Source organism: Schistocerca serialis, unplaced genomic scaffold, assembly GCF_023864345.2.
Source record: "Schistocerca serialis cubense isolate TAMUIC-IGC-003099 unplaced genomic scaffold, iqSchSeri2.2 HiC_scaffold_507, whole genome shotgun sequence".
Taxonomy (NCBI): Eukaryota; Metazoa; Arthropoda; class Insecta; order Orthoptera; family Acrididae; genus Schistocerca; species Schistocerca serialis.
The window spans coordinates 1-24,406 of record NW_026048088.1 but is presented as its reverse complement, the minus strand read 5'-3'; the positions used below and the strand labels follow the sequence as shown (position 1 = coordinate 24,406).

The 24,406-nt window shown below is 55.6% G+C and overlaps 36 non-coding genes across 36 annotated transcripts; all 36 read right to left on the bottom strand.

Annotated features, from left to right (window-relative positions):
* Positions 1–469: 469 nt before the first annotated feature.
* Positions 470–551, bottom strand: Trnal-cag (transfer RNA leucine (anticodon CAG)). Its single transcript has one exon. It is a non-coding gene; the product is annotated as a tRNA-Leu (tRNA).
* An 80-nt stretch (positions 552–631) lies between these two features.
* Trnal-aag (transfer RNA leucine (anticodon AAG)) lies at positions 632–713 on the bottom strand. Its single transcript has one exon. It is a non-coding gene; the product is annotated as a tRNA-Leu (tRNA).
* Positions 714–1,796: 1,083 nt separating this feature from the next.
* Positions 1,797–1,878, bottom strand: Trnal-cag (transfer RNA leucine (anticodon CAG)). Its single transcript has one exon. It is a non-coding gene; the product is annotated as a tRNA-Leu (tRNA).
* Positions 1,879–1,958: 80 nt separating this feature from the next.
* On the bottom strand, positions 1,959–2,040 carry Trnal-aag (transfer RNA leucine (anticodon AAG)). The gene has a single exon. It is a non-coding gene; the product is annotated as a tRNA-Leu (tRNA).
* Positions 2,041–3,123: 1,083 nt separating this feature from the next.
* Positions 3,124–3,205, bottom strand: Trnal-cag (transfer RNA leucine (anticodon CAG)). The gene has a single exon. It is a non-coding gene; the product is annotated as a tRNA-Leu (tRNA).
* Positions 3,206–3,285: 80 nt separating this feature from the next.
* On the bottom strand, positions 3,286–3,367 carry Trnal-aag (transfer RNA leucine (anticodon AAG)). Its single transcript has one exon. It is a non-coding gene; the product is annotated as a tRNA-Leu (tRNA).
* A 1,083-nt stretch (positions 3,368–4,450) lies between these two features.
* On the bottom strand, positions 4,451–4,532 carry Trnal-cag (transfer RNA leucine (anticodon CAG)). The gene has a single exon. It is a non-coding gene; the product is annotated as a tRNA-Leu (tRNA).
* An 80-nt stretch (positions 4,533–4,612) lies between these two features.
* On the bottom strand, positions 4,613–4,694 carry Trnal-aag (transfer RNA leucine (anticodon AAG)). The gene has a single exon. It is a non-coding gene; the product is annotated as a tRNA-Leu (tRNA).
* A 1,083-nt stretch (positions 4,695–5,777) lies between these two features.
* Trnal-cag (transfer RNA leucine (anticodon CAG)) lies at positions 5,778–5,859 on the bottom strand. The gene has a single exon. It is a non-coding gene; the product is annotated as a tRNA-Leu (tRNA).
* Positions 5,860–5,939: 80 nt separating this feature from the next.
* Trnal-aag (transfer RNA leucine (anticodon AAG)) lies at positions 5,940–6,021 on the bottom strand. The gene has a single exon. It is a non-coding gene; the product is annotated as a tRNA-Leu (tRNA).
* Positions 6,022–7,104: 1,083 nt separating this feature from the next.
* Trnal-cag (transfer RNA leucine (anticodon CAG)) lies at positions 7,105–7,186 on the bottom strand. The gene has a single exon. It is a non-coding gene; the product is annotated as a tRNA-Leu (tRNA).
* Positions 7,187–7,266: 80 nt separating this feature from the next.
* Trnal-aag (transfer RNA leucine (anticodon AAG)) lies at positions 7,267–7,348 on the bottom strand. The gene has a single exon. It is a non-coding gene; the product is annotated as a tRNA-Leu (tRNA).
* A 1,083-nt stretch (positions 7,349–8,431) lies between these two features.
* On the bottom strand, positions 8,432–8,513 carry Trnal-cag (transfer RNA leucine (anticodon CAG)). The gene has a single exon. It is a non-coding gene; the product is annotated as a tRNA-Leu (tRNA).
* Positions 8,514–8,593: 80 nt separating this feature from the next.
* On the bottom strand, positions 8,594–8,675 carry Trnal-aag (transfer RNA leucine (anticodon AAG)). Its single transcript has one exon. It is a non-coding gene; the product is annotated as a tRNA-Leu (tRNA).
* A 1,083-nt stretch (positions 8,676–9,758) lies between these two features.
* Positions 9,759–9,840, bottom strand: Trnal-cag (transfer RNA leucine (anticodon CAG)). The gene has a single exon. It is a non-coding gene; the product is annotated as a tRNA-Leu (tRNA).
* Positions 9,841–9,920: 80 nt separating this feature from the next.
* Trnal-aag (transfer RNA leucine (anticodon AAG)) lies at positions 9,921–10,002 on the bottom strand. The gene has a single exon. It is a non-coding gene; the product is annotated as a tRNA-Leu (tRNA).
* A 1,083-nt stretch (positions 10,003–11,085) lies between these two features.
* Trnal-cag (transfer RNA leucine (anticodon CAG)) lies at positions 11,086–11,167 on the bottom strand. The gene has a single exon. It is a non-coding gene; the product is annotated as a tRNA-Leu (tRNA).
* An 80-nt stretch (positions 11,168–11,247) lies between these two features.
* On the bottom strand, positions 11,248–11,329 carry Trnal-aag (transfer RNA leucine (anticodon AAG)). The gene has a single exon. It is a non-coding gene; the product is annotated as a tRNA-Leu (tRNA).
* Positions 11,330–12,412: 1,083 nt separating this feature from the next.
* Trnal-cag (transfer RNA leucine (anticodon CAG)) lies at positions 12,413–12,494 on the bottom strand. Its single transcript has one exon. It is a non-coding gene; the product is annotated as a tRNA-Leu (tRNA).
* An 80-nt stretch (positions 12,495–12,574) lies between these two features.
* Trnal-aag (transfer RNA leucine (anticodon AAG)) lies at positions 12,575–12,656 on the bottom strand. Its single transcript has one exon. It is a non-coding gene; the product is annotated as a tRNA-Leu (tRNA).
* A 1,083-nt stretch (positions 12,657–13,739) lies between these two features.
* On the bottom strand, positions 13,740–13,821 carry Trnal-cag (transfer RNA leucine (anticodon CAG)). The gene has a single exon. It is a non-coding gene; the product is annotated as a tRNA-Leu (tRNA).
* Positions 13,822–13,901: 80 nt separating this feature from the next.
* Positions 13,902–13,983, bottom strand: Trnal-aag (transfer RNA leucine (anticodon AAG)). Its single transcript has one exon. It is a non-coding gene; the product is annotated as a tRNA-Leu (tRNA).
* A 1,083-nt stretch (positions 13,984–15,066) lies between these two features.
* On the bottom strand, positions 15,067–15,148 carry Trnal-cag (transfer RNA leucine (anticodon CAG)). Its single transcript has one exon. It is a non-coding gene; the product is annotated as a tRNA-Leu (tRNA).
* An 80-nt stretch (positions 15,149–15,228) lies between these two features.
* On the bottom strand, positions 15,229–15,310 carry Trnal-aag (transfer RNA leucine (anticodon AAG)). The gene has a single exon. It is a non-coding gene; the product is annotated as a tRNA-Leu (tRNA).
* A 1,083-nt stretch (positions 15,311–16,393) lies between these two features.
* On the bottom strand, positions 16,394–16,475 carry Trnal-cag (transfer RNA leucine (anticodon CAG)). The gene has a single exon. It is a non-coding gene; the product is annotated as a tRNA-Leu (tRNA).
* Positions 16,476–16,555: 80 nt separating this feature from the next.
* Trnal-aag (transfer RNA leucine (anticodon AAG)) lies at positions 16,556–16,637 on the bottom strand. The gene has a single exon. It is a non-coding gene; the product is annotated as a tRNA-Leu (tRNA).
* Positions 16,638–17,720: 1,083 nt separating this feature from the next.
* Trnal-cag (transfer RNA leucine (anticodon CAG)) lies at positions 17,721–17,802 on the bottom strand. The gene has a single exon. It is a non-coding gene; the product is annotated as a tRNA-Leu (tRNA).
* An 80-nt stretch (positions 17,803–17,882) lies between these two features.
* Positions 17,883–17,964, bottom strand: Trnal-aag (transfer RNA leucine (anticodon AAG)). Its single transcript has one exon. It is a non-coding gene; the product is annotated as a tRNA-Leu (tRNA).
* A 1,083-nt stretch (positions 17,965–19,047) lies between these two features.
* On the bottom strand, positions 19,048–19,129 carry Trnal-cag (transfer RNA leucine (anticodon CAG)). Its single transcript has one exon. It is a non-coding gene; the product is annotated as a tRNA-Leu (tRNA).
* An 80-nt stretch (positions 19,130–19,209) lies between these two features.
* Trnal-aag (transfer RNA leucine (anticodon AAG)) lies at positions 19,210–19,291 on the bottom strand. The gene has a single exon. It is a non-coding gene; the product is annotated as a tRNA-Leu (tRNA).
* Positions 19,292–20,373: 1,082 nt separating this feature from the next.
* On the bottom strand, positions 20,374–20,455 carry Trnal-cag (transfer RNA leucine (anticodon CAG)). Its single transcript has one exon. It is a non-coding gene; the product is annotated as a tRNA-Leu (tRNA).
* An 80-nt stretch (positions 20,456–20,535) lies between these two features.
* Positions 20,536–20,617, bottom strand: Trnal-aag (transfer RNA leucine (anticodon AAG)). Its single transcript has one exon. It is a non-coding gene; the product is annotated as a tRNA-Leu (tRNA).
* Positions 20,618–21,700: 1,083 nt separating this feature from the next.
* Trnal-cag (transfer RNA leucine (anticodon CAG)) lies at positions 21,701–21,782 on the bottom strand. Its single transcript has one exon. It is a non-coding gene; the product is annotated as a tRNA-Leu (tRNA).
* Positions 21,783–21,862: 80 nt separating this feature from the next.
* Positions 21,863–21,944, bottom strand: Trnal-aag (transfer RNA leucine (anticodon AAG)). The gene has a single exon. It is a non-coding gene; the product is annotated as a tRNA-Leu (tRNA).
* A 1,083-nt stretch (positions 21,945–23,027) lies between these two features.
* On the bottom strand, positions 23,028–23,109 carry Trnal-cag (transfer RNA leucine (anticodon CAG)). The gene has a single exon. It is a non-coding gene; the product is annotated as a tRNA-Leu (tRNA).
* An 80-nt stretch (positions 23,110–23,189) lies between these two features.
* Positions 23,190–23,271, bottom strand: Trnal-aag (transfer RNA leucine (anticodon AAG)). Its single transcript has one exon. It is a non-coding gene; the product is annotated as a tRNA-Leu (tRNA).
* Positions 23,272–24,406: the final 1,135 nt, after the last annotated feature.

Sequence of the window (24,406 nt, the reverse complement as noted above, 5' to 3'; positions counted from 1 at the left end):
CTCTCTCGCCGTCACTTGTGGCCGCGAATCATATTTTACGTAGTTTTCTGCAAGCGTCAGCGGAGCGTCAGTCGAGCTAAGTCGGGACAAGTCGCATAAGAGGAGCAATAAAATGTGCATTTCCGGTACCGGGAATCGAACCCAGGCCTCCTGGGCGAGAGCCAGGCATCCCAGCCACCAGACGACACCGGATAACGACACAAGCACTCGTCCAACAAACTCGGCGAGCGTCCACCCGCTACTTGACGACAACTGCAAAAATTAACGTTTCCACTTCGTAGAACGGCATGCTCGGGACGTATCTCGTGGAGACGAACGCCAGCAATCATGAGACCAAACTGCGCCGGTGAATCCTGTTGTTACACCACGCACCACTGTGCTACGACAGTTTAAGAAAGCGACGCTCACGCTTTGCTGCGCTTTTTCCTTCGCGGGAAATCAGTGCTCCTGTTTTCGAGACGGAAAACGTTGGCAGCGGTGGGATTCGAACCCACGCCTCCGAAGAGACTGGTGCCTGAAACCAGCGCCTTAGACCGCTCGGCCACGCTACCTACGCGACGCGGCGGTCACAGGAGCTGCGTTCTACCCCACGAGAACACACCGCAATGGCACAAAAACGAGAAGTAAAAATTGGCAGCGGTGGGATTCGAACCCACGCCTCCGAAGAGACTGGTGCCTTAAACCAGCGCCTTAGACCGCTCGGCCACGCTACCTACACCAGTGTTCCTGGCATTTGTAGAATGCAGTGCACGACACAGCTTCCTGATCTGTTGCGACTGGTTGCTCGAACATCGCACCTCAAACGACTGCCCTTTTCGAATAGAGATTAACTACACAGGCAGCTGCCAGCGCCCTGGTGCGGCGGCATCGCGTGTTTATAAGGATTCGGTAGTGCCACCTGCAGCCTGAGGAACATGAGCACAAAATCAGGAGGGCACCGTGATTTCAATCACTGGGTCACTATCGTCATTGCAGCGACAGCAAGGCAGAACTTTAAAAAGTGCCGTGACCCGGATTCGAGCCTGGGTTGTCGCGGCCACAACGCAATGTCCTGACCACTAGACGATCACGGCCACGGAGCCACCGCGGAATTCAACTCTCGCGACTGCAAGTGGCTGTGCACAGCAAAGCTCGGCCGACTGTGTCTCGCAACAGCTGTGTCAGACGCGGTCTCCATTATATGTATACTGGCAAACGAACGTGCCCGCGCTGATGGACACTGAGCAGAGTGGTTAGCTGCATTCAACCCCCGTGGCAATGTCTTGCAGTCCTCCAAGTCTGTTGGCCGCAGGTATGTGCCCGGATAAGAGGTGGACAGATGTCGCATCTCTCTCGCCGTCACTTGTGGCCGCGAATCATATTTTACGTAGTTTTCTGCAAGCGTCAGCGGAGCGTCAGTCGAGCTAAGTCGGGACAAGTCGCATAAGAGGAGCAATAAAATGTGCATTTCCGGTACCGGGAATCGAACCCAGGCCTCCTGGGCGAGAGCCAGGCATCCCAGCCACCAGACGACACCGGATAACGACACAAGCACTCGTCCAACAAACTCGGCGAGCGTCCACCCGCTACTTGACGACAACTGCAAAAATTAACGTTTCCACTTCGTAGAACGGCATGCTCGGGACGTATCTCGTGGAGACGAACGCCAGCAATCATGAGACCAAACTGCGCCGGTGAATCCTGTTGTTACACCACGCACCACTGTGCTACGACAGTTTAAGAAAGCGACGCTCACGCTTTGCTGCGCTTTTTCCTTCGCGGGAAATCAGTGCTCCTGTTTTCGAGACGGAAAACGTTGGCAGCGGTGGGATTCGAACCCACGCCTCCGAAGAGACTGGTGCCTGAAACCAGCGCCTTAGACCGCTCGGCCACGCTACCTACGCGACGCGGCGGTCACAGGAGCTGCGTTCTACCCCACGAGAACACACCGCAATGGCACAAAAACGAGAAGTAAAAATTGGCAGCGGTGGGATTCGAACCCACGCCTCCGAAGAGACTGGTGCCTTAAACCAGCGCCTTAGACCGCTCGGCCACGCTACCTACACCAGTGTTCCTGGCATTTGTAGAATGCAGTGCACGACACAGCTTCCTGATCTGTTGCGACTGGTTGCTCGAACATCGCACCTCAAACGACTGCCCTTTTCGAATAGAGATTAACTACACAGGCAGCTGCCAGCGCCCTGGTGCGGCGGCATCGCGTGTTTATAAGGATTCGGTAGTGCCACCTGCAGCCTGAGGAACATGAGCACAAAATCAGGAGGGCACCGTGATTTCAATCACTGGGTCACTATCGTCATTGCAGCGACAGCAAGGCAGAACTTTAAAAAGTGCCGTGACCCGGATTCGAGCCTGGGTTGTCGCGGCCACAACGCAATGTCCTGACCACTAGACGATCACGGCCACGGAGCCACCGCGGAATTCAACTCTCGCGACTGCAAGTGGCTGTGCACAGCAAAGCTCGGCCGACTGTGTCTCGCAACAGCTGTGTCAGACGCGGTCTCCATTATATGTATACTGGCAAACGAACGTGCCCGCGCTGATGGACACTGAGCAGAGTGGTTAGCTGCATTCAACCCCCGTGGCAATGTCTTGCAGTCCTCCAAGTCTGTTGGCCGCAGGTATGTGCCCGGATAAGAGGTGGACAGATGTCGCATCTCTCTCGCCGTCACTTGTGGCCGCGAATCATATTTTACGTAGTTTTCTGCAAGCGTCAGCGGAGCGTCAGTCGAGCTAAGTCGGGACAAGTCGCATAAGAGGAGCAATAAAATGTGCATTTCCGGTACCGGGAATCGAACCCAGGCCTCCTGGGCGAGAGCCAGGCATCCCAGCCACCAGACGACACCGGATAACGACACAAGCACTCGTCCAACAAACTCGGCGAGCGTCCACCCGCTACTTGACGACAACTGCAAAAATTAACGTTTCCACTTCGTAGAACGGCATGCTCGGGACGTATCTCGTGGAGACGAACGCCAGCAATCATGAGACCAAACTGCGCCGGTGAATCCTGTTGTTACACCACGCACCACTGTGCTACGACAGTTTAAGAAAGCGACGCTCACGCTTTGCTGCGCTTTTTCCTTCGCGGGAAATCAGTGCTCCTGTTTTCGAGACGGAAAACGTTGGCAGCGGTGGGATTCGAACCCACGCCTCCGAAGAGACTGGTGCCTGAAACCAGCGCCTTAGACCGCTCGGCCACGCTACCTACGCGACGCGGCGGTCACAGGAGCTGCGTTCTACCCCACGAGAACACACCGCAATGGCACAAAAACGAGAAGTAAAAATTGGCAGCGGTGGGATTCGAACCCACGCCTCCGAAGAGACTGGTGCCTTAAACCAGCGCCTTAGACCGCTCGGCCACGCTACCTACACCAGTGTTCCTGGCATTTGTAGAATGCAGTGCACGACACAGCTTCCTGATCTGTTGCGACTGGTTGCTCGAACATCGCACCTCAAACGACTGCCCTTTTCGAATAGAGATTAACTACACAGGCAGCTGCCAGCGCCCTGGTGCGGCGGCATCGCGTGTTTATAAGGATTCGGTAGTGCCACCTGCAGCCTGAGGAACATGAGCACAAAATCAGGAGGGCACCGTGATTTCAATCACTGGGTCACTATCGTCATTGCAGCGACAGCAAGGCAGAACTTTAAAAAGTGCCGTGACCCGGATTCGAGCCTGGGTTGTCGCGGCCACAACGCAATGTCCTGACCACTAGACGATCACGGCCACGGAGCCACCGCGGAATTCAACTCTCGCGACTGCAAGTGGCTGTGCACAGCAAAGCTCGGCCGACTGTGTCTCGCAACAGCTGTGTCAGACGCGGTCTCCATTATATGTATACTGGCAAACGAACGTGCCCGCGCTGATGGACACTGAGCAGAGTGGTTAGCTGCATTCAACCCCCGTGGCAATGTCTTGCAGTCCTCCAAGTCTGTTGGCCGCAGGTATGTGCCCGGATAAGAGGTGGACAGATGTCGCATCTCTCTCGCCGTCACTTGTGGCCGCGAATCATATTTTACGTAGTTTTCTGCAAGCGTCAGCGGAGCGTCAGTCGAGCTAAGTCGGGACAAGTCGCATAAGAGGAGCAATAAAATGTGCATTTCCGGTACCGGGAATCGAACCCAGGCCTCCTGGGCGAGAGCCAGGCATCCCAGCCACCAGACGACACCGGATAACGACACAAGCACTCGTCCAACAAACTCGGCGAGCGTCCACCCGCTACTTGACGACAACTGCAAAAATTAACGTTTCCACTTCGTAGAACGGCATGCTCGGGACGTATCTCGTGGAGACGAACGCCAGCAATCATGAGACCAAACTGCGCCGGTGAATCCTGTTGTTACACCACGCACCACTGTGCTACGACAGTTTAAGAAAGCGACGCTCACGCTTTGCTGCGCTTTTTCCTTCGCGGGAAATCAGTGCTCCTGTTTTCGAGACGGAAAACGTTGGCAGCGGTGGGATTCGAACCCACGCCTCCGAAGAGACTGGTGCCTGAAACCAGCGCCTTAGACCGCTCGGCCACGCTACCTACGCGACGCGGCGGTCACAGGAGCTGCGTTCTACCCCACGAGAACACACCGCAATGGCACAAAAACGAGAAGTAAAAATTGGCAGCGGTGGGATTCGAACCCACGCCTCCGAAGAGACTGGTGCCTTAAACCAGCGCCTTAGACCGCTCGGCCACGCTACCTACACCAGTGTTCCTGGCATTTGTAGAATGCAGTGCACGACACAGCTTCCTGATCTGTTGCGACTGGTTGCTCGAACATCGCACCTCAAACGACTGCCCTTTTCGAATAGAGATTAACTACACAGGCAGCTGCCAGCGCCCTGGTGCGGCGGCATCGCGTGTTTATAAGGATTCGGTAGTGCCACCTGCAGCCTGAGGAACATGAGCACAAAATCAGGAGGGCACCGTGATTTCAATCACTGGGTCACTATCGTCATTGCAGCGACAGCAAGGCAGAACTTTAAAAAGTGCCGTGACCCGGATTCGAGCCTGGGTTGTCGCGGCCACAACGCAATGTCCTGACCACTAGACGATCACGGCCACGGAGCCACCGCGGAATTCAACTCTCGCGACTGCAAGTGGCTGTGCACAGCAAAGCTCGGCCGACTGTGTCTCGCAACAGCTGTGTCAGACGCGGTCTCCATTATATGTATACTGGCAAACGAACGTGCCCGCGCTGATGGACACTGAGCAGAGTGGTTAGCTGCATTCAACCCCCGTGGCAATGTCTTGCAGTCCTCCAAGTCTGTTGGCCGCAGGTATGTGCCCGGATAAGAGGTGGACAGATGTCGCATCTCTCTCGCCGTCACTTGTGGCCGCGAATCATATTTTACGTAGTTTTCTGCAAGCGTCAGCGGAGCGTCAGTCGAGCTAAGTCGGGACAAGTCGCATAAGAGGAGCAATAAAATGTGCATTTCCGGTACCGGGAATCGAACCCAGGCCTCCTGGGCGAGAGCCAGGCATCCCAGCCACCAGACGACACCGGATAACGACACAAGCACTCGTCCAACAAACTCGGCGAGCGTCCACCCGCTACTTGACGACAACTGCAAAAATTAACGTTTCCACTTCGTAGAACGGCATGCTCGGGACGTATCTCGTGGAGACGAACGCCAGCAATCATGAGACCAAACTGCGCCGGTGAATCCTGTTGTTACACCACGCACCACTGTGCTACGACAGTTTAAGAAAGCGACGCTCACGCTTTGCTGCGCTTTTTCCTTCGCGGGAAATCAGTGCTCCTGTTTTCGAGACGGAAAACGTTGGCAGCGGTGGGATTCGAACCCACGCCTCCGAAGAGACTGGTGCCTGAAACCAGCGCCTTAGACCGCTCGGCCACGCTACCTACGCGACGCGGCGGTCACAGGAGCTGCGTTCTACCCCACGAGAACACACCGCAATGGCACAAAAACGAGAAGTAAAAATCGGCAGCGGTGGGATTCGAACCCACGCCTCCGAAGAGACTGGTGCCTTAAACCAGCGCCTTAGACCGCTCGGCCACGCTACCTACACCAGTGTTCCTGGCATTTGTAGAATGCAGTGCACGACACAGCTTCCTGATCTGTTGCGACTGGTTGCTCGAACATCGCACCTCAAACGACTGCCCTTTTCGAATAGAGATTAACTACACAGGCAGCTGCCAGCGCCCTGGTGCGGCGGCATCGCGTGTTTATAAGGATTCGGTAGTGCCACCTGCAGCCTGAGGAACATGAGCACAAAATCAGGAGGGCACCGTGATTTCAATCACTGGGTCACTATCGTCATTGCAGCGACAGCAAGGCAGAACTTTAAAAAGTGCCGTGACCCGGATTCGAGCCTGGGTTGTCGCGGCCACAACGCAATGTCCTGACCACTAGACGATCACGGCCACGGAGCCACCGCGGAATTCAACTCTCGCGACTGCAAGTGGCTGTGCACAGCAAAGCTCGGCCGACTGTGTCTCGCAACAGCTGTGTCAGACGCGGTCTCCATTATATGTATACTGGCAAACGAACGTGCCCGCGCTGATGGACACTGAGCAGAGTGGTTAGCTGCATTCAACCCCCGTGGCAATGTCTTGCAGTCCTCCAAGTCTGTTGGCCGCAGGTATGTGCCCGGATAAGAGGTGGACAGATGTCGCATCTCTCTCGCCGTCACTTGTGGCCGCGAATCATATTTTACGTAGTTTTCTGCAAGCGTCAGCGGAGCGTCAGTCGAGCTAAGTCGGGACAAGTCGCATAAGAGGAGCAATAAAATGTGCATTTCCGGTACCGGGAATCGAACCCAGGCCTCCTGGGCGAGAGCCAGGCATCCCAGCCACCAGACGACACCGGATAACGACACAAGCACTCGTCCAACAAACTCGGCGAGCGTCCACCCGCTACTTGACGACAACTGCAAAAATTAACGTTTCCACTTCGTAGAACGGCATGCTCGGGACGTATCTCGTGGAGACGAACGCCAGCAATCATGAGACCAAACTGCGCCGGTGAATCCTGTTGTTACACCACGCACCACTGTGCTACGACAGTTTAAGAAAGCGACGCTCACGCTTTGCTGCGCTTTTTCCTTCGCGGGAAATCAGTGCTCCTGTTTTCGAGACGGAAAACGTTGGCAGCGGTGGGATTCGAACCCACGCCTCCGAAGAGACTGGTGCCTGAAACCAGCGCCTTAGACCGCTCGGCCACGCTACCTACGCGACGCGGCGGTCACAGGAGCTGCGTTCTACCCCACGAGAACACACCGCAATGGCACAAAAACGAGAAGTAAAAATTGGCAGCGGTGGGATTCGAACCCACGCCTCCGAAGAGACTGGTGCCTTAAACCAGCGCCTTAGACCGCTCGGCCACGCTACCTACACCAGTGTTCCTGGCATTTGTAGAATGCAGTGCACGACACAGCTTCCTGATCTGTTGCGACTGGTTGCTCGAACATCGCACCTCAAACGACTGCCCTTTTCGAATAGAGATTAACTACACAGGCAGCTGCCAGCGCCCTGGTGCGGCGGCATCGCGTGTTTATAAGGATTCGGTAGTGCCACCTGCAGCCTGAGGAACATGAGCACAAAATCAGGAGGGCACCGTGATTTCAATCACTGGGTCACTATCGTCATTGCAGCGACAGCAAGGCAGAACTTTAAAAAGTGCCGTGACCCGGATTCGAGCCTGGGTTGTCGCGGCCACAACGCAATGTCCTGACCACTAGACGATCACGGCCACGGAGCCACCGCGGAATTCAACTCTCGCGACTGCAAGTGGCTGTGCACAGCAAAGCTCGGCCGACTGTGTCTCGCAACAGCTGTGTCAGACGCGGTCTCCATTATATGCATACTGGCAAACGAACGTGCCCGCGCTGATGGACACTGAGCAGAGTGGTTAGCTGCATTCAACCCCCGTGGCAATGTCTTGCAGTCCTCCAAGTCTGTTGGCCGCAGGTATGTGCCCGGATAAGAGGTGGACAGATGTCGCATCTCTCTCGCCGTCACTTGTGGCCGCGAATCATATTTTACGTAGTTTTCTGCAAGCGTCAGCGGAGCGTCAGTCGAGCTAAGTCGGGACAAGTCGCATAAGAGGAGCAATAAAATGTGCATTTCCGGTACCGGGAATCGAACCCAGGCCTCCTGGGCGAGAGCCAGGCATCCCAGCCACCAGACGACACCGGATAACGACACAAGCACTCGTCCAACAAACTCGGCGAGCGTCCACCCGCTACTTGACGACAACTGCAAAAATTAACGTTTCCACTTCGTAGAACGGCATGCTCGGGACGTATCTCGTGGAGACGAACGCCAGCAATCATGAGACCAAACTGCGCCGGTGAATCCTGTTGTTACACCACGCACCACTGTGCTACGACAGTTTAAGAAAGCGACGCTCACGCTTTGCTGCGCTTTTTCCTTCGCGGGAAATCAGTGCTCCTGTTTTCGAGACGGAAAACGTTGGCAGCGGTGGGATTCGAACCCACGCCTCCGAAGAGACTGGTGCCTGAAACCAGCGCCTTAGACCGCTCGGCCACGCTACCTACGCGACGCGGCGGTCACAGGAGCTGCGTTCTACCCCACGAGAACACACCGCAATGGCACAAAAACGAGAAGTAAAAATTGGCAGCGGTGGGATTCGAACCCACGCCTCCGAAGAGACTGGTGCCTTAAACCAGCGCCTTAGACCGCTCGGCCACGCTACCTACACCAGTGTTCCTGGCATTTGTAGAATGCAGTGCACGACACAGCTTCCTGATCTGTTGCGACTGGTTGCTCGAACATCGCACCTCAAACGACTGCCCTTTTCGAATAGAGATTAACTACACAGGCAGCTGCCAGCGCCCTGGTGCGGCGGCATCGCGTGTTTATAAGGATTCGGTAGTGCCACCTGCAGCCTGAGGAACATGAGCACAAAATCAGGAGGGCACCGTGATTTCAATCACTGGGTCACTATCGTCATTGCAGCGACAGCAAGGCAGAACTTTAAAAAGTGCCGTGACCCGGATTCGAGCCTGGGTTGTCGCGGCCACAACGCAATGTCCTGACCACTAGACGATCACGGCCACGGAGCCACCGCGGAATTCAACTCTCGCGACTGCAAGTGGCTGTGCACAGCAAAGCTCGGCCGACTGTGTCTCGCAACAGCTGTGTCAGACGCGGTCTCCATTATATGCATACTGGCAAACGAACGTGCCCGCGCTGATGGACACTGAGCAGAGTGGTTAGCTGCATTCAACCCCCGTGGCAATGTCTTGCAGTCCTCCAAGTCTGTTGGCCGCAGGTATGTGCCCGGATAAGAGGTGGACAGATGTCGCATCTCTCTCGCCGTCACTTGTGGCCGCGAATCATATTTTACGTAGTTTTCTGCAAGCGTCAGCGGAGCGTCAGTCGAGCTAAGTCGGGACAAGTCGCATAAGAGGAGCAATAAAATGTGCATTTCCGGTACCGGGAATCGAACCCAGGCCTCCTGGGCGAGAGCCAGGCATCCCAGCCACCAGACGACACCGGATAACGACACAAGCACTCGTCCAACAAACTCGGCGAGCGTCCACCCGCTACTTGACGACAACTGCAAAAATTAACGTTTCCACTTCGTAGAACGGCATGCTCGGGACGTATCTCGTGGAGACGAACGCCAGCAATCATGAGACCAAACTGCGCCGGTGAATCCTGTTGTTACACCACGCACCACTGTGCTACGACAGTTTAAGAAAGCGACGCTCACGCTTTGCTGCGCTTTTTCCTTCGCGGGAAATCAGTGCTCCTGTTTTCGAGACGGAAAACGTTGGCAGCGGTGGGATTCGAACCCACGCCTCCGAAGAGACTGGTGCCTGAAACCAGCGCCTTAGACCGCTCGGCCACGCTACCTACGCGACGCGGCGGTCACAGGAGCTGCGTTCTACCCCACGAGAACACACCGCAATGGCACAAAAACGAGAAGTAAAAATTGGCAGCGGTGGGATTCGAACCCACGCCTCCGAAGAGACTGGTGCCTTAAACCAGCGCCTTAGACCGCTCGGCCACGCTACCTACACCAGTGTTCCTGGCATTTGTAGAATGCAGTGCACGACACAGCTTCCTGATCTGTTGCGACTGGTTGCTCGAACATCGCACCTCAAACGACTGCCCTTTTCGAATAGAGATTAACTACACAGGCAGCTGCCAGCGCCCTGGTGCGGCGGCATCGCGTGTTTATAAGGATTCGGTAGTGCCACCTGCAGCCTGAGGAACATGAGCACAAAATCAGGAGGGCACCGTGATTTCAATCACTGGGTCACTATCGTCATTGCAGCGACAGCAAGGCAGAACTTTAAAAAGTGCCGTGACCCGGATTCGAGCCTGGGTTGTCGCGGCCACAACGCAATGTCCTGACCACTAGACGATCACGGCCACGGAGCCACCGCGGAATTCAACTCTCGCGACTGCAAGTGGCTGTGCACAGCAAAGCTCGGCCGACTGTGTCTCGCAACAGCTGTGTCAGACGCGGTCTCCATTATATGCATACTGGCAAACGAACGTGCCCGCGCTGATGGACACTGAGCAGAGTGGTTAGCTGCATTCAACCCCCGTGGCAATGTCTTGCAGTCCTCCAAGTCTGTTGGCCGCAGGTATGTGCCCGGATAAGAGGTGGACAGATGTCGCATCTCTCTCGCCGTCACTTGTGGCCGCGAATCATATTTTACGTAGTTTTCTGCAAGCGTCAGCGGAGCGTCAGTCGAGCTAAGTCGGGACAAGTCGCATAAGAGGAGCAATAAAATGTGCATTTCCGGTACCGGGAATCGAACCCAGGCCTCCTGGGCGAGAGCCAGGCATCCCAGCCACCAGACGACACCGGATAACGACACAAGCACTCGTCCAACAAACTCGGCGAGCGTCCACCCGCTACTTGACGACAACTGCAAAAATTAACGTTTCCACTTCGTAGAACGGCATGCTCGGGACGTATCTCGTGGAGACGAACGCCAGCAATCATGAGACCAAACTGCGCCGGTGAATCCTGTTGTTACACCACGCACCACTGTGCTACGACAGTTTAAGAAAGCGACGCTCACGCTTTGCTGCGCTTTTTCCTTCGCGGGAAATCAGTGCTCCTGTTTTCGAGACGGAAAACGTTGGCAGCGGTGGGATTCGAACCCACGCCTCCGAAGAGACTGGTGCCTGAAACCAGCGCCTTAGACCGCTCGGCCACGCTACCTACGCGACGCGGCGGTCACAGGAGCTGCGTTCTACCCCACGAGAACACACCGCAATGGCACAAAAACGAGAAGTAAAAATTGGCAGCGGTGGGATTCGAACCCACGCCTCCGAAGAGACTGGTGCCTTAAACCAGCGCCTTAGACCGCTCGGCCACGCTACCTACACCAGTGTTCCTGGCATTTGTAGAATGCAGTGCACGACACAGCTTCCTGATCTGTTGCGACTGGTTGCTCGAACATCGCACCTCAAACGACTGCCCTTTTCGAATAGAGATTAACTACACAGGCAGCTGCCAGCGCCCTGGTGCGGCGGCATCGCGTGTTTATAAGGATTCGGTAGTGCCACCTGCAGCCTGAGGAACATGAGCACAAAATCAGGAGGGCACCGTGATTTCAATCACTGGGTCACTATCGTCATTGCAGCGACAGCAAGGCAGAACTTTAAAAAGTGCCGTGACCCGGATTCGAGCCTGGGTTGTCGCGGCCACAACGCAATGTCCTGACCACTAGACGATCACGGCCACGGAGCCACCGCGGAATTCAACTCTCGCGACTGCAAGTGGCTGTGCACAGCAAAGCTCGGCCGACTGTGTCTCGCAACAGCTGTGTCAGACGCGGTCTCCATTATATGCATACTGGCAAACGAACGTGCCCGCGCTGATGGACACTGAGCAGAGTGGTTAGCTGCATTCAACCCCCGTGGCAATGTCTTGCAGTCCTCCAAGTCTGTTGGCCGCAGGTATGTGCCCGGATAAGAGGTGGACAGATGTCGCATCTCTCTCGCCGTCACTTGTGGCCGCGAATCATATTTTACGTAGTTTTCTGCAAGCGTCAGCGGAGCGTCAGTCGAGCTAAGTCGGGACAAGTCGCATAAGAGGAGCAATAAAATGTGCATTTCCGGTACCGGGAATCGAACCCAGGCCTCCTGGGCGAGAGCCAGGCATCCCAGCCACCAGACGACACCGGATAACGACACAAGCACTCGTCCAACAAACTCGGCGAGCGTCCACCCGCTACTTGACGACAACTGCAAAAATTAACGTTTCCACTTCGTAGAACGGCATGCTCGGGACGTATCTCGTGGAGACGAACGCCAGCAATCATGAGACCAAACTGCGCCGGTGAATCCTGTTGTTACACCACGCACCACTGTGCTACGACAGTTTAAGAAAGCGACGCTCACGCTTTGCTGCGCTTTTTCCTTCGCGGGAAATCAGTGCTCCTGTTTTCGAGACGGAAAACGTTGGCAGCGGTGGGATTCGAACCCACGCCTCCGAAGAGACTGGTGCCTGAAACCAGCGCCTTAGACCGCTCGGCCACGCTACCTACGCGACGCGGCGGTCACAGGAGCTGCGTTCTACCCCACGAGAACACACCGCAATGGCACAAAAACGAGAAGTAAAAATTGGCAGCGGTGGGATTCGAACCCACGCCTCCGAAGAGACTGGTGCCTTAAACCAGCGCCTTAGACCGCTCGGCCACGCTACCTACACCAGTGTTCCTGGCATTTGTAGAATGCAGTGCACGACACAGCTTCCTGATCTGTTGCGACTGGTTGCTCGAACATCGCACCTCAAACGACTGCCCTTTTCGAATAGAGATTAACTACACAGGCAGCTGCCAGCGCCCTGGTGCGGCGGCATCGCGTGTTTATAAGGATTCGGTAGTGCCACCTGCAGCCTGAGGAACATGAGCACAAAATCAGGAGGGCACCGTGATTTCAATCACTGGGTCACTATCGTCATTGCAGCGACAGCAAGGCAGAACTTTAAAAAGTGCCGTGACCCGGATTCGAGCCTGGGTTGTCGCGGCCACAACGCAATGTCCTGACCACTAGACGATCACGGCCACGGAGCCACCGCGGAATTCAACTCTCGCGACTGCAAGTGGCTGTGCACAGCAAAGCTCGGCCGACTGTGTCTCGCAACAGCTGTGTCAGACGCGGTCTCCATTATATGCATACTGGCAAACGAACGTGCCCGCGCTGATGGACACTGAGCAGAGTGGTTAGCTGCATTCAACCCCCGTGGCAATGTCTTGCAGTCCTCCAAGTCTGTTGGCCGCAGGTATGTGCCCGGATAAGAGGTGGACAGATGTCGCATCTCTCTCGCCGTCACTTGTGGCCGCGAATCATATTTTACGTAGTTTTCTGCAAGCGTCAGCGGAGCGTCAGTCGAGCTAAGTCGGGACAAGTCGCATAAGAGGAGCAATAAAATGTGCATTTCCGGTACCGGGAATCGAACCCAGGCCTCCTGGGCGAGAGCCAGGCATCCCAGCCACCAGACGACACCGGATAACGACACAAGCACTCGTCCAACAAACTCGGCGAGCGTCCACCCGCTACTTGACGACAACTGCAAAAATTAACGTTTCCACTTCGTAGAACGGCATGCTCGGGACGTATCTCGTGGAGACGAACGCCAGCAATCATGAGACCAAACTGCGCCGGTGAATCCTGTTGTTACACCACGCACCACTGTGCTACGACAGTTTAAGAAAGCGACGCTCACGCTTTGCTGCGCTTTTTCCTTCGCGGGAAATCAGTGCTCCTGTTTTCGAGACGGAAAACGTTGGCAGCGGTGGGATTCGAACCCACGCCTCCGAAGAGACTGGTGCCTGAAACCAGCGCCTTAGACCGCTCGGCCACGCTACCTACGCGACGCGGCGGTCACAGGAGCTGCGTTCTACCCCACGAGAACACACCGCAATGGCACAAAAACGAGAAGTAAAAATTGGCAGCGGTGGGATTCGAACCCACGCCTCCGAAGAGACTGGTGCCTTAAACCAGCGCCTTAGACCGCTCGGCCACGCTACCTACACCAGTGTTCCTGGCATTTGTAGAATGCAGTGCACGACACAGCTTCCTGATCTGTTGCGACTGGTTGCTCGAACATCGCACCTCAAACGACTGCCCTTTTCGAATAGAGATTAACTACACAGGCAGCTGCCAGCGCCCTGGTGCGGCGGCATCGCGTGTTTATAAGGATTCGGTAGTGCCACCTGCAGCCTGAGGAACATGAGCACAAAATCAGGAGGGCACCGTGATTTCAATCACTGGGTCACTATCGTCATTGCAGCGACAGCAAGGCAGAACTTTAAAAAGTGCCGTGACCCGGATTCGAGCCTGGGTTGTCGCGGCCACAACGCAATGTCCTGACCACTAGACGATCACGGCCACGGAGCCACCGCGGAATTCAACTCTCGCGACTGCAAGTGGCTGTGCACAGCAAAGCTCGGCCGACTGTGTCTCGCAACAGCTGTGTCAGACGCGGTCTCCATTATATGCATACTGGCAAACGAACGTGCCCGCGCTGATGGACACTGAGCAGAGTGGTTAGCTGCATTCAACCCCCGTGGCAATGTCTTGCAGTCCTCCAAGTCTGTTGGCCGCAGGTATGTGCCCGGATAAGAGGTGGACAGATGTCGCATCTCTCTCGCCGTCACTTGTGGCCGCGAATCATATTTTACGTAGTTTTCTGCAAGCGTCAGCGGAGCGTCAGTCGAGCTAAGTCGGGACAAGTCGCATAAGAGGAGCAATAAAATGTGCATTTCCGGTACCGGGAATCGAACCCAGGCCTCCTGGGCGAGAGCCAGGCATCCCAGCCACCAGACGACACCGGATAACGACACAAGCACTCGTCCAACAAACTCGGCGAGCGTCCACCCGCTACTTGACGACAACTGCAAAAATTAACGTTTCCACTTCGTAGAACGGCATGCTCGGGACGTATCTCGTGGAGACGAACGCCAGCAATCATGAGACCAAACTGCGCCGGTGAATCCTGTTGTTACACCACGCACCACTGTGCTACGACAGTTTAAGAAAGCGACGCTCACGCTTTGCTGCGCTTTTTCCTTCGCGGGAAATCAGTGCTCCTGTTTTCGAGACGGAAAACGTTGGCAGCGGTGGGATTCGAACCCACGCCTCCGAAGAGACTGGTGCCTGAAACCAGCGCCTTAGACCGCTCGGCCACGCTACCTACGCGACGCGGCGGTCACAGGAGCTGCGTTCTACCCCACGAGAACACACCGCAATGGCACAAAAACGAGAAGTAAAAATTGGCAGCGGTGGGATTCGAACCCACGCCTCCGAAGAGACTGGTGCCTTAAACCAGCGCCTTAGACCGCTCGGCCACGCTACCTACACCAGTGTTCCTGGCATTTGTAGAATGCAGTGCACGACACAGCTTCCTGATCTGTTGCGACTGGTTGCTCGAACATCGCACCTCAAACGACTGCCCTTTTCGAATAGAGATTAACTACACAGGCAGCTGCCAGCGCCCTGGTGCGGCGGCATCGCGTGTTTATAAGGATTCGGTAGTGCCACCTGCAGCCTGAGGAACATGAGCACAAAATCAGGAGGGCACCGTGATTTCAATCACTGGGTCACTATCGTCATTGCAGCGACAGCAAGGCAGAACTTTAAAAAGTGCCGTGACCCGGATTCGAGCCTGGGTTGTCGCGGCCACAACGCAATGTCCTGACCACTAGACGATCACGGCCACGGAGCCACCGCGGAATTCAACTCTCGCGACTGCAAGTGGCTGTGCACAGCAAAGCTCGGCCGACTGTGTCTCGCAACAGCTGTGTCAGACGCGGTCTCCATTATATGCATACTGGCAAACGAACGTGCCCGCGCTGATGGACACTGAGCAGAGTGGTTAGCTGCATTCAACCCCCGTGGCAATGTCTTGCAGTCCTCCAAGTCTGTTGGCCGCAGGTATGTGCCCGGATAAGAGGTGGACAGATGTCGCATCTCTCTCGCCGTCACTTGTGGCCGCGAATCATATTTTACGTAGTTTTCTGCAAGCGTCAGCGGAGCGTCAGTCGAGCTAAGTCGGGACAAGTCGCATAAGAGGAGCAATAAAATGTGCATTTCCGGTACCGGGAATCGAACCCAGGCCTCCTGGGCGAGAGCCAGGCATCCCAGCCACCAGACGACACCGGATAACGACACAAGCACTCGTCCAACAAACTCGGCGAGCGTCCACCCGCTACTTGACGACAACTGCAAAAATTAACGTTTCCACTTCGTAGAACGGCATGCTCGGGACGTATCTCGTGGAGACGAACGCCAGCAATCATGAGACCAAACTGCGCCGGTGAATCCTGTTGTTACACCACGCACCACTGTGCTACGACAGTTTAAGAAAGCGACGCTCACGCTTTGCTGCGCTTTTTCCTTCGCGGGAAATCAGTGCTCCTGTTTTCGAGACGGAAAACGTTGGCAGCGGTGGGATTCGAACCCACGCCTCCGAAGAGACTGGTGCCTGAAACCAGCGCCTTAGACCGCTCGGCCACGCTACCTACGCGACGCGGCGGTCACAGGAGCTGCGTTCTACCCCACGAGAACACACCGCAATGGCACAAAAACGAGAAGTAAAAATTGGCAGCGGTGGGATTCGAACCCACGCCTCCGAAGAGACTGGTGCCTTAAACCAGCGCCTTAGACCGCTCGGCCACGCTACCTACACCAGTGTTCCTGGCATTTGTAGAATGCAGTGCACGACACAGCTTCCTGATCTGTTGCGACTGGTTGCTCGAACATCGCACCTCAAACGACTGCCCTTTTCGAATAGAGATTAACTACACAGGCAGCTGCCAGCGCCCTGGTGCGGCGGCATCGCGTGTTTATAAGGATTCGGTAGTGCCACCTGCAGCCTGAGGAACATGAGCACAAAATCAGGAGGGCACCGTGATTTCAATCACTGGGTCACTATCGTCATTGCAGCGACAGCAAGGCAGAACTTTAAAAAGTGCCGTGACCCGGATTCGAGCCTGGGTTGTCGCGGCCACAACGCAATGTCCTGACCACTAGACGATCACGGCCACGGAGCCACCGCGGAATTCAACTCTCGCGACTGCAAGTGGCTGTGCACAGCAAAGCTCGGCCGACTGTGTCTCGCAACAGCTGTGTCAGACGCGGTCTCCATTATATGCATACTGGCAAACGAACGTGCCCGCGCTGATGGACACTGAGCAGAGTGGTTAGCTGCATTCAACCCCCGTGGCAATGTCTTGCAGTCCTCCAAGTCTGTTGGCCGCAGGTATGTGCCCGGATAAGAGGTGGACAGATGTCGCATCTCTCTCGCCGTCACTTGTGGCCGCGAATCATATTTTACGTAGTTTTCTGCAAGCGTCAGCGGAGCGTCAGTCGAGCTAAGTCGGGACAAGTCGCATAAGAGGAGCAATAAAATGTGCATTTCCGGTACCGGGAATCGAACCCAGGCCTCCTGGGCGAGAGCCAGGCATCCCAGCCACCAGACGACACCGGATAACGACACAAGCACTCGTCCAACAAACTCGGCGAGCGTCCACCCGCTACTTGACGACAACTGCAAAAATTAACGTTTCCACTTCGTAGAACGGCATGCTCGGGACGTATCTCGTGGAGACGAACGCCAGCAATCATGAGACCAAACTGCGCCGGTGAATCCTGTTGTTACACCACGCACCACTGTGCTACGACAGTTTAAGAAAGCGACGCTCACGCTTTGCTGCGCTTTTTCCTTCGCGGGAAATCAGTGCTCCTGTTTTCGAGACGGAAAACGTTGGCAGCGGTGGGATTCGAACCCACGCCTCCGAAGAGACTGGTGCCTGAAACCAGCGCCTTAGACCGCTCGGCCACGCTACCTACGCGACGCGGCGGTCACAGGAGCTGCGTTCTACCCCACGAGAACACACCGCAATGGCACAAAAACGAGAAGTAAAAATTGGCAGCGGTGGGATTCGAACCCACGCCTCCGAAGAGACTGGTGCCTTAAACCAGCGCCTTAGACCGCTCGGCCACGCTACCTACACCAGTGTTCCTGGCATTTGTAGAATGCAGTGCACGACACAGCTTCCTGATCTGTTGCGACTGGTTGCTCGAACATCGCACCTCAAACGACTGCCCTTTTCGAATAGAGATTAACTACACAGGCAGCTGCCAGCGCCCTGGTGCGGCGGCATCGCGTGTTTATAAGGATTCGGTAGTGCCACCTGCAGCCTGAGGAACATGAGCACAAAATCAGGAGGGCACCGTGATTTCAATCACTGGGTCACTATCGTCATTGCAGCGACAGCAAGGCAGAACTTTAAAAAGTGCCGTGACCCGGATTCGAGCCTGGGTTGTCGCGGCCACAACGCAATGTCCTGACCACTAGACGATCACGGCCACGGAGCCACCGCGGAATTCAACTCTCGCGACTGCAAGTGGCTGTGCACAGCAAAGCTCGGCCGACTGTGTCTCGCAACAGCTGTGTCAGACGCGGTCTCCATTATATGCATACTGGCAAACGAACGTGCCCGCGCTGATGGACACTGAGCAGAGTGGTTAGCTGCATTCAACCCCCGTGGCAATGTCTTGCAGTCCTCCAAGTCTGTTGGCCGCAGGTATGTGCCCGGATAAGAGGTGGACAGATGTCGCATCTCTCTCGCCGTCACTTGTGGCCGCGAATCATATTTTACGTAGTTTTCTGCAAGCGTCAGCGGAGCGTCAGTCGAGCTAAGTCGGGACAAGTCGCATAAGAGGAGCAATAAAATGTGCATTTCCGGTACCGGGAATCGAACCCAGGCCTCCTGGGCGAGAGCCAGGCATCCCAGCCACCAGACGACACCGGATAACGACACAAGCACTCGTCCAACAAACTCGGCGAGCGTCCACCCGCTACTTGACGACAACTGCAAAAATTAACGTTTCCACTTCGTAGAACGGCATGCTCGGGACGTATCTCGTGGAGACGAACGCCAGCAATCATGAGACCAAACTGCGCCGGTGAATCCTGTTGTTACACCACGCACCACTGTGCTACGACAGTTTAAGAAAGCGACGCTCACGCTTTGCTGCGCTTTTTCCTTCGCGGGAAATCAGTGCTCCTGTTTTCGAGACGGAAAACGTTGGCAGCGGTGGGATTCGAACCCACGCCTCCGAAGAGACTGGTGCCTGAAACCAGCGCCTTAGACCGCTCGGCCACGCTACCTACGCGACGCGGCGGTCACAGGAGCTGCGTTCTACCCCACGAGAACACACCGCAATGGCACAAAAACGAGAAGTAAAAATTGGCAGCGGTGGGATTCGAACCCACGCCTCCGAAGAGACTGGTGCCTTAAACCAGCGCCTTAGACCGCTCGGCCACGCTACCTACACCAGTGTTCCTGGCATTTGTAGAATGCAGTGCACGACACAGCTTCCTGATCTGTTGCGACTGGTTGCTCGAACATCGCACCTCAAACGACTGCCCTTTTCGAATAGAGATTAACTACACAGGCAGCTGCCAGCGCCCTGGTGCGGCGGCATCGCGTGTTTATAAGGATTCGGTAGTGCCACCTGCAGCCTGAGGAACATGAGCACAAAATCAGGAGGGCACCGTGATTTCAATCACTGGGTCACTATCGTCATTGCAGCGACAGCAAGGCAGAACTTTAAAAAGTGCCGTGACCCGGATTCGAGCCTGGGTTGTCGCGGCCACAACGCAATGTCCTGACCACTAGACGATCACGGCCACGGAGCCACCGCGGAATTCAACTCTCGCGACTGCAAGTGGCTGTGCACAGCAAAGCTCGGCCGACTGTGTCTCGCAACAGCTGTGTCAGACGCGGTCTCCATTATATGCATACTGGCAAACGAACGTGCCCGCGCTGATGGACACTGAGCAGAGTGGTTAGCTGCATTCAACCCCCGTGGCAATGTCTTGCAGTCCTCCAAGTCTGTTGGCCGCAGGTATGTGCCCGGATAAGAGGTGGACAGATGTCGCATCTCTCTCGCCGTCACTTGTGGCCGCGAATCATATTTTACGTAGTTTTCTGCAAGCGTCAGCGGAGCGTCAGTCGAGCTAAGTCGGGACAAGTCGCATAAGAGGAGCAATAAAATGTGCATTTCCGGTACCGGGAATCGAACCCAGGCCTCCTGGGCGAGAGCCAGGCATCCCAGCCACCAGACGACACCGGATAACGACACAAGCACTCGTCCAACAAACTCGGCGAGCGTCCACCCGCTACTTGACGACAACTGCAAAAATTAACGTTTCCACTTCGTAGAACGGCATGCTCGGGACGTATCTCGTGGAGACGAACGCCAGCAATCATGAGACCAAACTGCGCGGTGAATCCTGTTGTTACACCACGCACCACTGTGCTACGACAGTTTAAGAAAGCGACGCTCACGCTTTGCTGCGCTTTTTCCTTCGCGGGAAATCAGTGCTCCTGTTTTCGAGACGGAAAACGTTGGCAGCGGTGGGATTCGAACCCACGCCTCCGAAGAGACTGGTGCCTGAAACCAGCGCCTTAGACCGCTCGGCCACGCTACCTACGCGACGCGGCGGTCACAGGAGCTGCGTTCTACCCCACGAGAACACACCGCAATGGCACAAAAACGAGAAGTAAAAATTGGCAGCGGTGGGATTCGAACCCACGCCTCCGAAGAGACTGGTGCCTTAAACCAGCGCCTTAGACCGCTCGGCCACGCTACCTACACCAGTGTTCCTGGCATTTGTAGAATGCAGTGCACGACACAGCTTCCTGATCTGTTGCGACTGGTTGCTCGAACATCGCACCTCAAACGACTGCCCTTTTCGAATAGAGATTAACTACACAGGCAGCTGCCAGCGCCCTGGTGCGGCGGCATCGCGTGTTTATAAGGATTCGGTAGTGCCACCTGCAGCCTGAGGAACATGAGCACAAAATCAGGAGGGCACCGTGATTTCAATCACTGGGTCACTATCGTCATTGCAGCGACAGCAAGGCAGAACTTTAAAAAGTGCCGTGACCCGGATTCGAGCCTGGGTTGTCGCGGCCACAACGCAATGTCCTGACCACTAGACGATCACGGCCACGGAGCCACCGCGGAATTCAACTCTCGCGACTGCAAGTGGCTGTGCACAGCAAAGCTCGGCCGACTGTGTCTCGCAACAGCTGTGTCAGACGCGGTCTCCATTATATGCATACTGGCAAACGAACGTGCCCGCGCTGATGGACACTGAGCAGAGTGGTTAGCTGCATTCAACCCCCGTGGCAATGTCTTGCAGTCCTCCAAGTCTGTTGGCCGCAGGTATGTGCCCGGATAAGAGGTGGACAGATGTCGCATCTCTCTCGCCGTCACTTGTGGCCGCGAATCATATTTTACGTAGTTTTCTGCAAGCGTCAGCGGAGCGTCAGTCGAGCTAAGTCGGGACAAGTCGCATAAGAGGAGCAATAAAATGTGCATTTCCGGTACCGGGAATCGAACCCAGGCCTCCTGGGCGAGAGCCAGGCATCCCAGCCACCAGACGACACCGGATAACGACACAAGCACTCGTCCAACAAACTCGGCGAGCGTCCACCCGCTACTTGACGACAACTGCAAAAATTAACGTTTCCACTTCGTAGAACGGCATGCTCGGGACGTATCTCGTGGAGACGAACGCCAGCAATCATGAGACCAAACTGCGCCGGTGAATCCTGTTGTTACACCACGCACCACTGTGCTACGACAGTTTAAGAAAGCGACGCTCACGCTTTGCTGCGCTTTTTCCTTCGCGGGAAATCAGTGCTCCTGTTTTCGAGACGGAAAACGTTGGCAGCGGTGGGATTCGAACCCACGCCTCCGAAGAGACTGGTGCCTGAAACCAGCGCCTTAGACCGCTCGGCCACGCTACCTACGCGACGCGGCGGTCACAGGAGCTGCGTTCTACCCCACGAGAACACACCGCAATGGCACAAAAACGAGAAGTAAAAATTGGCAGCGGTGGGATTCGAACCCACGCCTCCGAAGAGACTGGTGCCTTAAACCAGCGCCTTAGACCGCTCGGCCACGCTACCTACACCAGTGTTCCTGGCATTTGTAGAATGCAGTGCACGACACAGCTTCCTGATCTGTTGCGACTGGTTGCTCGAACATCGCACCTCAAACGACTGCCCTTTTCGAATAGAGATTAACTACACAGGCAGCTGCCAGCGCCCTGGTGCGGCGGCATCGCGTGTTTATAAGGATTCGGTAGTGCCACCTGCAGCCTGAGGAACATGAGCACAAAATCAGGAGGGCACCGTGATTTCAATCACTGGGTCACTATCGTCATTGCAGCGACAGCAAGGCAGAACTTTAAAAAGTGCCGTGACCCGGATTCGAGCCTGGGTTGTCGCGGCCACAACGCAATGTCCTGACCACTAGACGATCACGGCCACGGAGCCACCGCGGAATTCAACTCTCGCGACTGCAAGTGGCTGTGCACAGCAAAGCTCGGCCGACTGTGTCTCGCAACAGCTGTGTCAGACGCGGTCTCCATTATATGCATACTGGCAAACGAACGTGCCCGCGCTGATGGACACTGAGCAGAGTGGTTAGCTGCATTCAACCCCCGTGGCAATGTCTTGCAGTCCTCCAAGTCTGTTGGCCGCAGGTATGTGCCCGGATAAGAGGTGGACAGATGTCGCATCTCTCTCGCCGTCACTTGTGGCCGCGAATCATATTTTACGTAGTTTTCTGCAAGCGTCAGCGGAGCGTCAGTCGAGCTAAGTCGGGACAAGTCGCATAAGAGGAGCAATAAAATGTGCATTTCCGGTACCGGGAATCGAACCCAGGCCTCCTGGGCGAGAGCCAGGCATCCCAGCCACCAGACGACACCGGATAACGACACAAGCACTCGTCCAACAAACTCGGCGAGCGTCCACCCGCTACTTGACGACAACTGCAAAAATTAACGTTTCCACTTCGTAGAACGGCATGCTCGGGACGTATCTCGTGGAGACGAACGCCAGCAATCATGAGACCAAACTGCGCCGGTGAATCCTGTTGTTACACCACGCACCACTGTGCTACGACAGTTTAAGAAAGCGACGCTCACGCTTTGCTGCGCTTTTTCCTTCGCGGGAAATCAGTGCTCCTGTTTTCGAGACGGAAAACGTTGGCAGCGGTGGGATTCGAACCCACGCCTCCGAAGAGACTGGTGCCTGAAACCAGCGCCTTAGACCGCTCGGCCACGCTACCTACGCGACGCGGCGGTCACAGGAGCTGCGTTCTACCCCACGAGAACACACCGCAATGGCACAAAAACGAGAAGTAAAAATTGGCAGCGGTGGGATTCGAACCCACGCCTCCGAAGAGACTGGTGCCTTAAACCAGCGCCTTAGACCGCTCGGCCACGCTACCTACACCAGTGTTCCTGGCATTTGTAGAATGCAGTGCACGACACAGCTTCCTGATCTGTTGCGACTGGTTGCTCGAACATCGCACCTCAAACGACTGCCCTTTTCGAATAGAGATTAACTACACAGGCAGCTGCCAGCGCCCTGGTGCGGCGGCATCGCGTGTTTATAAGGATTCGGTAGTGCCACCTGCAGCCTGAGGAACATGAGCACAAAATCAGGAGGGCACCGTGATTTCAATCACTGGGTCACTATCGTCATTGCAGCGACAGCAAGGCAGAACTTTAAAAAGTGCCGTGACCCGGATTCGAGCCTGGGTTGTCGCGGCCACAACGCAATGTCCTGACCACTAGACGATCACGGCCACGGAGCCACCGCGGAATTCAACTCTCGCGACTGCAAGTGGCTGTGCACAGCAAAGCTCGGCCGACTGTGTCTCGCAACAGCTGTGTCAGACGCGGTCTCCATTATATGCATACTGGCAAACGAACGTGCCCGCGCTGATGGACACTGAGCAGAGTGGTTAGCTGCATTCAACCCCCGTGGCAATGTCTTGCAGTCCTCCAAGTCTGTTGGCCGCAGGTATGTGCCCGGATAAGAGGTGGACAGATGTCGCATCTCTCTCGCCGTCACTTGTGGCCGCGAATCATATTTTACGTAGTTTTCTGCAAGCGTCAGCGGAGCGTCAGTCGAGCTAAGTCGGGACAAGTCGCATAAGAGGAGCAATAAAATGTGCATTTCCGGTACCGGGAATCGAACCCAGGCCTCCTGGGCGAAGAGCCAGGCATCCCAGCCACCAGACGACACCGGATAACGACACAAGCACTCGTCCAACAAACTCGGCGAGCGTCCACCCGCTACTTGACGACAACTGCAAAAATTAACGTTTCCACTTCGTAGAACGGCATGCTCGGGACGTATCTCGTGGAGACGAACGCCAGCAATCATGAGACCAAACTGCGCCGGTGAATCCTGTTGTTACACCACGCACCACTGTGCTACGACAGTTTTAAGAAAGCGACGCTCACGCTTTGCTGCGCTTTTTCCTTCGCGGGAAATCAGTGCTCCTGTTTTCGAGACGGAAAACGTTGGCAGCGGTGGGATTCGAACCCACGCCTCCGAAGAGGACTGGTGCCTGA